This window comes from Hordeum vulgare, chromosome 2H (assembly GCF_904849725.1).
Source record: "Hordeum vulgare subsp. vulgare chromosome 2H, MorexV3_pseudomolecules_assembly, whole genome shotgun sequence".
In the NCBI taxonomy this organism is placed as follows: domain Eukaryota; kingdom Viridiplantae; phylum Streptophyta; class Magnoliopsida; order Poales; family Poaceae; genus Hordeum; species Hordeum vulgare.
In genome coordinates this window covers 429,795,201-429,807,569 of record NC_058519.1, presented here as the reverse complement: position 1 = coordinate 429,807,569, position 12,369 = coordinate 429,795,201, and positions in this window count along the sequence as shown.

The following is a 12,369-nucleotide window of genomic DNA, read 5'->3' as shown; positions in this document are numbered from 1 at the left end:
ATTACCTGAAACATCAGGGTTTTTTTAAAAAAATGCAAAAAACTATTCGTTTTCTGACTTAAATCCGGACTGCGGGTTGATTTCATGAAATGTCGGGGGCTTTTTTGCAAAAACGCCATGACGGACGGCTAAAGCGCTGCGTGCTTTATTATTAGGGAGAGATGTATAAGTAAGTATATATAAATTATTATCAGTAACACTTGGATGCAATCAAAATCAACCCTAAACCTATCAAATAATTTGTACGTATTACCGTAAAAAAATCTAACCTTCCTCGACGCAAAGTCACTTATCATGGGATCGATGTCAAACTCAACCAATAATTTTTCTCGATGCATAATGCAGACAAACCATTTAACCTCTCTTGAGTCATTGTTGATCTCAAATAATTCTTTAATAACTTCAACTTTGAAAGTTTCTTTCGGCATATGCGACCTTCACAAACACAATAAGTAAGATGTGATAGGCAATGGAGATACTAGGTAATATCTCATAGCTATTTGTTCCACTTGTTCATGTTATTAATATGCTCGATGATATTTTCACGTTCTTTAAGCTTCTCACTAATATGCCTTCAACGTCCCAATCCATCATGTGCTAAGGAACTTCGAATCCTATTGGTGCTAGACTTGAAGATCTTAAGTAAAAAAACTTTGTTGACATCTTTTGAATAAACTAGCCATTTCCTATCATGTTTCTCTCCATTGCTTAACTTTCTATGATAATGAGTATACGAAAAATGTCTTCCAGCATCCTCTACATGGTATTACATTTTATCCTCTCTAGCACGCCCTTTCTCAACTAAGATATCTCTTGCTTTTATTATCAAGATTGTCCTAATTTCTTGGATCATAAATATCAGCAGTATAATCTGGCTGCTAATCAACGCTAGCAGATTCGGCATGTGCATCCGATGAATTGCCTACATTCTTGGGGCCACTTACATTTAGGGATGGCACCCGTAGGATATGAGTATGAGTGGAGCCACCCCATACCCTTACCCGTTCTCCCTGAGCTTATCCATCACCCTTATCCATATCCGTCAATGGGTACATTTTTTCACATATCCGTTATCCGACGGGGTATACGGGTAACCGCAGGTAGAATTACTCATGTTTGCAAATTAACAAGTTGAACAATTTATAGTCATAAACAACAACATATAATCATAGTTTACAAAAATAGATTATAACAACAACATATACTTATAAACAACATCATATAGTCATAAACAACAATGCATAGTCAGACATCTTGATTTCACAAACTCTTGACATAGTGTAGATTGTAGAGATAATATTGAGTTTACAAAGATTTTATATGATCACATACCGGTACCCGCTATACCCGATGGATTTCAGATTTTTCTATTTATTATTCATGAGTAAATTTTTATCCCATACCCTTATCCTAATAGGATTTTTACCCGCAAGATACGTGGGTTATGGGTAACCATTGTCATCCTTATTTACATTGCTAACGCCGATGTTGGAGTTGATATTTTCTTCTTGCTAATGAGAGTTCGAATTTTCGTTAGTCTGTTGCTCTTTCACTATGGCAACAATCGTCAACGCATCATCTAGGTTTGGCGAAGTAGTGGAAGCACCAATATTACCTGGCTTGAGAAATTGCCGAATACCTCCGTATTGTGAGTTTATCAATTTTTTGACTCCCTTTTTTTTTTCCTTTTATCGTTGCCTAATGGATATTTTCTTTTGCTGGGCGGCATGACAACAAACACAATGTTGAAAACAAAAGAATGTTGCATCAGTTGTTGAACGGTGCCAGCTCTGAATCAAAAAATTTGTTGTATGAATACATACTTCAATACCTGATCCTGAATCCTGATGCCAAATTTCAGATTTTTAGTAGTCTGTACGTGTCTATGGTCCGCACATGAATGAAAGGAGAGGAACTGAGCAAGGGCCAATAGCGTCCTTATTTCTGTAGACTGCAGTCTGTACTTGTGAGTTGTGAACTGAAATCGTTTTAGATTAGGAAGATAATTAGCCAATTACCAGGGGACGGCGGCAGTGGCCTTAGATGCCCGGGCAGGTGCGAGTAGTATAGGGGTCATGTGTCTCTCTGCTGCGTGTGTCTCTGCTGCGACGCTGCGTGCGTGTCTCTGATGTGTGCGTGTAGTGTACGGCCACTACGACGACGTCGGCGGCGGCCAGTAGCTAGGGCTCGGGACGTGGGCTCTTCGTGATGCAACAGGAATGAAACCGTCCAGCCGCGGATCTCTCGACGTTTCCTTTATTTCTGAGGATCTGCCGTTATCTTTTCTGAGAACAAACGACTCTATCGCTGGCCGCTGGGATCGAGCGATCAGCAGTTCTTCCTATTCCAGCGCTTCTAGTACTATGGGCCAAGGCTCTCTCAGGCTGGCCTTCTGTTTGTAACTGACCTGTGACACTTATCAGGATCCTAAAAATATCGGATGCGACTTGTTTCTGGATTAAGCTGTAAAAATTTTGGTAATACAGTAACCCAATGCATAGTTATAATTTCAGGTTCAGAGAGTTATTGAATGAACCGTGACACATCTTGCTGTGACACATATATATGGGCGTTGTTGCATAGGGTCTGTTTGACACTGTTTGGCACCGCTTCACATTTTGAAATTCAAGTCCGCTCTAAAGAGTTGCAAGCCAAATGAAGCGAGATCATCATATGCCGCTGCGCACAAAAATTAAAATATAAAGTGCAACTCGTTATTTTCGGTGAAGTTCTTCAAGGGATGCTCCTAAAACTCTAGAAGTTAGAATTGGAATAAAATTACCAACCACTCGCATCAATAAGTGGATATCCTTTTTTTCGTCATTCAATCTGATAGATCATTTTCATCAAAGTTCTCATTCTTGCAATTGTAGCTAGCTGAAAGGCAAATATGATAAACTGCTCTTTGGTAGAGCTGCAACTCCTGTGTAAAACTACATCGAAGTAGATTTGACAGGGTTAAGCTAATGAAACTGCCCCAGAATATATTTACTGGAGCTCCAAATAAGGTCACAATCTCAAAACTATTAACTCATTTGTGAAATTTGTGCCTTTTTTAAAATCATGAACTTTTTAAAAATTACCAAAGTTTTCCTAAATTCAGGAAGTTTTTTTTTTCAAATTTGCAAACGTTTTTTCAAATTCATGCACTTTCTTGAATTCTTGAATTCTTTTGCAGTTTTTTGAACATCCTTTATTTCTGAACTCTTCCAAATTCATGAACATTTTAAAAGCCATGAACTTAGTTCGTGAACTTTTTAAAAGTTTATCCATTTATTTCAAATCCTTGAACTTTTTAAATTTCATGAAAGTTTTCATATGTGAGCTCTTTCAAATATGTGAACTTTTGATTCAACCTCATGAAATATTTTCGAATTTATGAAAAAATCAAATTCACGTACTCTACTAAAAGTTGCAAACTTTTTTTCAATTTGCTAATATTTCTAAAATACAATAAACTTTTTTAAAATCCACGAACATATTTTAAACTCATAAATATAACAAACCTTTTCAAATCTGTGAACTTTCTTCGGAATTTTTGAACTATTTTCCAAATCCATGCACATTTAAAAATTCATGAAAAAATCAATTTGTGTTCTTGCTTCGAATTCACAATCTTTTATCGTATTCATGAACTTATTTTCAAATTCTTGAGTATTTTTTGGCATCCAATCATTTTTGTTGTACCAATATTTTTCATGAGAGAAGACAAATCGTGTCTTCCACCACGTAACCGCACCCTTTTATTTTGAGTGAAACGTAACTAAAGCCAGACGACCGAATGCAGCCATGACGGTAGCAAACCGTATTTTGAGTGAGACAAATGTACGGGAGCTCCTATGCAGCGCTGAACACGCCGGCCAATGATCCGGCGCTTAGAGGGTTGCTAGTATGGGCCGGCCTACTAGCGTGCTGACCAGAAACGTCCAGATTTTCTATTTGTTACGAAAATAATAACATGAAATCAAAAAAGGTTTACAGATTAAAAAAAGGTTCATTCATTTGAAAAGAAATACTCCTTTCATCTCAAAATAAGTGTCGTTGTTTTAGTACTAAATTTTACCAACTTATTTAGTACTAAATTTGCGACACTTATTTTGGGATGGAGGGAGTATAGCTTAAAAAAGGTTCATTAATATTGGAAAAAGTCCGATTTGAAAAAAAAACTTGATTAGAACTAAGAAAAAAAATCATCCAATTTAGAAAAAGTTCATTAATATTTAGAAAGTTCATAAAATTTGAAAAAATCTCATAGAGTTTCGTTCATGTATTTTTTAAAAATTTCATTGAACTTAAAAAAATCTTTATAAAGTTCATCAATTTGATAAAAAATCATCCATTTTCAAAACGATGTACATAAAATTTCAAAAAAGTTATTTAATATTCAGAAAAGATCATCGAATTTTAATATTTTAGAAAATGTTCGTCGATTTTTAGAAAAAAGTACATCAATCTTAAAAAAATATACATTGAATATTTTAAAAAGTCCATTCACATATAAAATGTTCATAGAACTTTAAAAAACAAATGTTAACCAGCGCCTAGATGGACCTTCCATTTACGAAAGCCACATGCGCAAGTTAACAAAAATGAACATTAACTAACGCATGTGGCACCAAATAGAAAATGCCCAAATATATTCGGCTGCGGCCCGTTAGTGAATGGGCATCGGCTCTTTGTCGGGGCTATATATCGCCCGTATCTTTTCCTAATAATAAAGGAGATATTGCTTCTGCCGTACGTCATAATATATACCCCTGAAGTTGCAAATAATTACCCACTATGCCACCCGCAAGTGAGAAAAACGGTTCGTTTGTTTACACCGGCTGTTTGGGTTGGTTAAGAGCAGGCAATCCTAAATATTATCACGACTACAAAGGTGTCCTGGTGGTTCAACTAGTGCGCCTCTAGCCAGGCAGCCTGGGTTCGAATCGCATCCATGCATTTTATTTTGCCCTCTTTTCTCTTTGATTTTTTGATGGGTGTAAGAGCAGATTCAAAATGTTTTAGCTTTTTTATTTCTGCCCTCTTTTCTCTTCTATTTTTTGATGGGTGTAGGAGCAGATTCAAAATGTTTTAGCTTTTTTATTTTTGCCTTCTTTTCTCTTTAATTTTTTGTGGGTGTAGGAGCAGATTCAAAATGTTTTTCGAAATATTCATATTATTTAAACCAAGAATTCAAATCTAACATATTTTTATAATTATGTTTTGGTTGCAACCTTAATTAATATTTTAATACCTTCTTTATATGTGGTATTCTGAAAATGTCTATTGTTTATGTTTCATACTCATTTAAATGCCGTAAATATGATTATTTGATGCTCTCGCAATAACAATTATTGGCATTATATGGGATGTTCATTCCTATCGGATACTATACCTTCTTTATATGTTATATATGAAATTTGATTAAAAAATGTGTAGAATTTAAATAGGATGTTATTTTTAACTGTTGAATACTTCTTAAATATTATTTTTGGTGCAAACTTAATCTGTAGTGCACGGTCATTTTTTTCTCTATTTTCGACGACGATACGAATTGCAATAAACATTCATTAAACTAAAACCAAATTGAGAGGAAAGAAAACATCGTTAACCACACATGCACACCTTTGGAAAACCTCGTGGGGAGAAACAATATATTTCTCATCTTATTCCGAGTGACTATACATTCAAACGCGTTTTCGTTGTGTGAACACTAAGGCCATCGTCAGCAACACAAATGTGATGCCATGTTACGTTCAGAGCGTATGTTATTTTCTCTTCTGTTGCAACGCACGGGCTCTTTTGCTAGTAGATTCCTAACAGCAATCGCCTGCGGGCGACAGAGGCCGACCGACCCACTTTGCAGCGCCGGTACTTCGCATTCTTGTGGCAGTGGCTCGTAGTTGTCAGTAGAGTTCCTCTTTTTCTTTTTTTCTTTTTTGGCTATTTGTTTATGGGAAATGTTTGGGGCAGCCGGTCGTTCGAACGGTTCGGTCGGCCTAGTGCGCGTGATAGGATTAAGGTTAATTTTATTGTGCGTTGGCCGTCTTAGTGATTTTTTGCTACAATCAATGTCAAATTTTATTACATCGTTCATTAAAAAGCTTCATTCATGTTTGTCAGAGTTGCAATTCAAGTCCGATGATTTTTTTACTACAACCGATGTCGATTTTTTACAACCGATGTCGATTGTTGCTATAACTGTCCACTAAAAAAGATGCATTCACGTTCGTCAGAGTTGCAACCCGAGTTTGTCGGATTCTTTTGCTACAACCGGTATCGATTTCTGCTACAACAGTTGTCGATTTTTGCAATAATCATCCACTAAAAAAGCTGCATCCATGTTCGTCAGAGTTGTAATCCGAGTCCGTCGGAGTTGTAGCCACCTTCATCCAATGATTTTTTTTGCTACAACGGTATCGATTTTTGTTACGACCGGTATCGACTTTTGCTATAATGGCTGCAGTCGGCACCTGTAAAAGCTACAGCCGGCGGGGAGCGTGGCGCGCGCCGCCGTGGGGGAGCAGGCGATCGGAGGAGTCGACCTTGAGTAGCATTCCGACGGCGGGCGTGAGCGGTGACGCAAAGCGAAGGCTGAAGACGGTGTCCATAGCGTGCGCGGACAGCGAGCACAGGAATCCATCCATGGCGAGTGTAGGAGGTGTAGCTACATCCATGGCAGTGACCGCCGGCGAGGGCAACGACCGGCATCGCAGACGGCGAACCGACAACCTGGGAGGCGGTGCTTCGAGGTTAGTCGTTCACTCGTTCATGCCACTATAATTTTTCTAGCGCACCACTGTAGCACTTTTAAAGCGCACGATCCGGAGCATCTTCCAAAGAAGCGCACTAGTGCAGCGCCCGATCTAGTCCGGTCCAGCGGCCCCACCTACAGCAGCTCAGAGTTTGATGCGCGCGCAAGCCGGCGCACCAAATATTGCGCGCGATAGTGTTTTTAAGCGTGTGCCCAAAAGTTTTTAGCGAGCGCACTGTTTTGCAGTGTCTATTGGACCTGTCCGGCGCTAAAAAACGAATCTTTTAACGCGCGGAGTAGTTTTTTTGACAGCTGTTGAAGATGCTCTAAGAAAGACGACATGAGAAGCTCTAATCTAACGGTAGTACATGCTCACATCAAACGGTTGGGGGTACAGACCGGCGCCCAGCAGTGCCTTTTGTTTATTTGCTGGTTTTTGGTTTATCTTTTTCTCGCATTTTATGCTTTGGTTTTATTATTATTCTCAAGGTTTTCTGTTTTCCTTTTTCCTTCTTTATACTTTTGTTTCGTTTATTTCCTTATAGGTTTTCTTTGATTTTTTCCTTGCAAATTTTCATTGATTTATATTTTTAATACACTTCCATTTTTTCATATATGTTGTACATTTTCATATATATTAATAGATTTTCGTATATTAAACTTTATCAAATACATGTTTAATATTTTTAATATAAATATGTGCTATTTTTAAATACATGTGGAGACGTTTTTGAACGATAAAAATATTATTACACACTACGTAAATATTTTTAGTGAATTGTACATTTTGTTTTGAAAAAATCACGATAACATATATAAAAGTTATGATGATTTGTTTAAATGTGACGTACATTCTTTGAATACTTTATTATTTTATTGAAATGTGAACATTTTGTATTTGTCCCTTTTCTACACATGTGTGCCACATTTTTCGTACATATGGTTAACTTTTCCCATATACATGATTAATGTCTTTCTACTTTTTTGTACGGCTCAGAATTTTTCTAGACATGTTTTTTTAAGAAAAACTGTAAGGAAAACCATCCACAACGAGTTTTTTTAAATAATAAGAATCCAAATTCGTGTTTTTGGAGACTTGAACCTGGATGGCTGGTTTGTACATCCACTCCACTAGCCAAGTGCGGTAGGCTCACTTCCTCAATTTTTTACATATGTTTAACATTTTCAAATTCAAAATTAGCATTGTGCAGATTGTTTTTGGAAAAATGTTCCGAATACATTTTGAATTTTTTTGAAAAATAATTAAACATTACACACATCTTTTAAATGTATGAATCATTTATCCGAATTACACAAAAAATGAACTTGTTTTCTTTTTCTCAAAGAAAGGAAGATGATATAGCCGACGCCACTAGGTGGCTCGCTTTTCTGCATCATTTTCTAATGGCTCCCCTCCGCTGACGGCCTTTTTTCGCCGGTGGTGAGGGGATCGTCGAATATCATGCATGGAGGCATGTGTAGCTATAGGGTTAGGACCCTATTAGTTTTCAAGTTTTGGTCGTTCGACGTCTTGGCTATAGCAACGACTATAACGACGCAAAATAGAAACGATACAGATCGTTCGTCGATGAGACGTCTTGCAGTCGATGATGGATTTAGAAATTAGTCTGTTCACATAGTGATATCGTGGTGACGACATTTCCTTGGTGGACTTGTGTCCCGGGCTTCATCCTTGTGGCACATAGCGGCGTCCGCGGTTGTGTATCCAGTGCTTAAGGCATTGAACAACGAAATCATTAAAAGGGTCTCCTTATAAAAGCCACTCTCATCTTTTCAGGTTGCAACAAGTGATACATTGCGTGTGCATGATTTGTCAGTGACTTTCCATTTTTGATTGATTCTTTTATTTAAAATATTTTATCTCTTAAAACGTGTGTCTAAATCCTAAACTGTTTTCATTGTTAGATTCCCTGCGTTGAGTTTTTTGAAACTAAATTCTATGCTAATACATTCTGATGGATTTTTTTCAAGAATAAAAATGAAAGAAAAAACCCAAGCCGGAAGCACGGTTTTCCCTTACCTTTTTCCCTTTTCAAGAGACACATCTATGAACTTCACGGAAGTAGATATGTGCCTCCACAAGAAGCTAATATGTACCTCTTGTAGAAATAAAAAATATTTTTTTTTTCAAGAGGCATAACCGTAATCCTCATGGAAACGAACTTCTGCCTTCATTTCAGGCAAATATGTGCCTCTCCCGGAAGCAAAAAAACATGTTTTCTAAGGCATAGATATGACTCACGTGGAAGGAAACATGGGGCTCTGACGCAAACAAAAAAAACAAGTTTTTCCATTTTTGAAGGCATGGTCGTGCATTTCGTAAAATAAAAAAATGAGCCTTCACGAGAAGCAAATCTATGCATATTGCAAAAGAAAAAAAATGTAACCTTTACTTATTTTTAGAGACATAGTTGTGCCTCTCACAAAAAAAAAATTTATTTTCTAGAATTGTTTTCTTGAAAATCTAGAAAAACCGAGCAGAAAAAAGAAAGTCAAAAGAATCCAGAAAATAACCCATGCAAACCTGAAAACGTGTATTAAAAAATAATAAGGATTAAAAATCCCAAAAAAGCGCACAACACACGAACCGTGGCAGCGAACTCTCTCGCAGGGCATAACCCTTCGTTAGTTGCACCGAAGTCACCAACTTAGGAATACACCTTTCAAAGATTACTCCCATCTTCCGAGGTTGCGACAAGTGGCGCACTGCATGCGTGTCACTTGTCGCAACCCGAAAGTTTTTTTTCCGTAGATTCGTATTTTAGAAACGCTTTATCTCCTAAACCGCGTGTCCAAATCTTGAACCGTTTTCACCGTTGAATTTCTCGCATCGAGATCTTCAAAACTAGATCTCACATTGGTAAGTTTTTATGAACTTCTTTTCATGAAAAACCAGACCACAAAAAACCATGCTTCTCACGATAGAAAAAAACGAAAATGCGATTTTTTTATTGTTTTTTTCCTTTTCGAAAGGCACGGCCGTGCCTCTTATTAAGACAAAACCATGCCTCTCGCGGAAACAAAACTGTGCCTTTTGCAAAAAACACACATTTTCCCTTTTCCAAGAGGCACGAGCGTGCCTCTCACGAAGGCAAAACCATGTCTCTCGCACAAAAAAACAGAAAACACGTTTTTTTCCTTTTCTAAGAGGCACGACCATGGCTCACACGGAAGCAAAACCATGCCTCTCGAAGAAAACAAAAATACATTTTTTTGTTTCTAAGAGGCACGGTCTCGCAAAGGCAAAACAATGCCTCTCGCAGAAGCAAAACTCTGTCTCTCGCAAAAAAACAGAAAATATGTTTTTTCATGCAATTTTTTTTGATTTTTTCATAAAAAACTAAGAAAGACCGCTGAAAAACGAAAACACCAAAAAAACCCAGAAAAAAATCAATTTAAAAAGCCAAAAACACGTGCGGCAAAATAAAAGCGAAATCCGAAGAAAACACTTCGTGTGCGCCACGTGGAGGCGACTAAAAATGGGCCAAGTAGCGGTGCATGGGAGTGCTTGCTGGAAGACTTCGAAAGGAACGCTCACTAACTAGTTGCTCTCTAGTTTCACCCGCTACTCTTGTTCATTGGGCTAGAACGATGGCAACATTTGGGCTAGGCCGAGCGCATAAGGAGACCTAATGTGAACCCCAAATATGATCATTGTATGGATATACATACATACATGTCTTATTTCTTCAGAGAAAAAAAATATACGTATGGGTTTCCTATTTTTCTCCTTAGATTATTATATCTTTCATATGAATTTATACATATACTAGACCAAAAATAACACACACCCTTAACCCCATAACCTTGACTCAAGACCATGTCCTTTAGTTTCATATAACACAAATCATATTTGTGTTGTCGACAATGGCTTTAATGCTCACATAATGAAAATGCATTTCAATGTTCTCTCTCTCCCTCCCTCTCTCCCTCCCTCTCTCTCTCGTTCGGAATAAGATGAGAAATATGTTGTCTTTTCCCGTGAGGTTTTTTATAGGTGTGTATGCATGGTTTTTGATGTTTTTTTTATCTCAATATGGTTTTAATGAGTGTTTATTTGCAATTCGGATTACCACCGATACGAAAGAAAAAGATCATGCACTATAGATTAAATTTGCACTTAAAAAAATATTTTAGAAATATTTAACAACTAAAACTAATATAACATTTAGATTCTAAATATTGTTCGAGTCAAATTTCATATATAATATGTTAGAATCGGAGTTATGATTTAAAATATATGAATAATTTTGTTTTACATAAACTATGGATTAATTAACCGAAACATCAAGGGGTTTTCTTTTAAAATGGAAAAATGAATTCAACTGCCTTAAATATGGGCGGCGTATTAATTACCTAAAACATGAGTGGTTTTTTGAGAAAATGCAAAAAAGGTTCGAATTTGTTTTAAAAGTATTTTGTGCGTTAATCTATAAAAAACTGAGGGGGTTATTCACAAAATGGCGTGGCGAACGACCAGAAGCGGCCCATGATTTATTTTATGTATAAATTTCCTAATTAAAAAATTATAAATTATATTTCATAATTCAAAAAATATTCACATAACATGAATTAAAAAAAAGCAGGAATTTGAAAAGATGCAAGTGAATTCAAGAAGTGTTAACAAATTTTACAAAAGTCCAGGAATTTCGTACAATGTTGTTGAAAAGTGTTCATGATTTTGAAAAAATGGTCTGGTTTTCAAAAATACATGTGAATTTCATAAATGTCCATGGCTTCGAAAATTATTTGTGATTTGTAAATTGTTCTCAAATTTAGAAATCATGAATCTACAAAATGTACACGACTTCAAAAGAATGTTCAAAATTCAAAACATATTCATGAATTTAGTTATTTAATTACAATTTCAAAAAGTGTTCATGAAATTCAAAAAATGCAATTTTTAAAACAATCAAGATTTGAAAAAGTGTCCCTGAATGTAAAATAACTGAAAATGCAAAAATAGTCATGAAAAAGAATCTGCAAAGTTGAAAAATGTCACAAACTAAAAAATATTGACAAATCTAAAAATTGTATGTGAAATGAAGTATTTAAAAATTTTATAAAAAATCTTGAATTAAGAAATTATGCATTAATTTAAACATGAAGAAAAAGAAAAAAAAAAGAAAAATAAAAAATAGAATAAAGAATAAAAAGAAAAGAAATAGAAAGAAAAATCCGTACGAGAATCCGAAAATACGGTAAACAAAAAACCTTCTAGAAGCTTCTTGACAACCCACAAGCGTATGAGATCGCAGCAGTTTTCGAGGGTAGAGTATTCAACCCAAATTTGTTGGTTCGCCAAGGAGAAGCGAAAGAATATTCTCAAGTATTAGCAGCCGAGTGTGTTAGATTCAACCACACCTAAAAGATTAGTGTGTGCAAGCAAAATATCAATAGCAAAGTAGTATGATAGTAACGGTGCGAGAAATGATCTGTTGATAAGGTAGACTATTCCTAACTGTTGTATCAATGGCGCCAGAAAAAGGTACGTTGACGAGCAACTATTCTTCCCCGACAACAGTATCGGAAGAGATCTTGCAACGAGTTACAGCGGAGTAGCAAGGAACAACGGTAGCAGCAGTAGCACCAAAGTGACAACAGTAGGA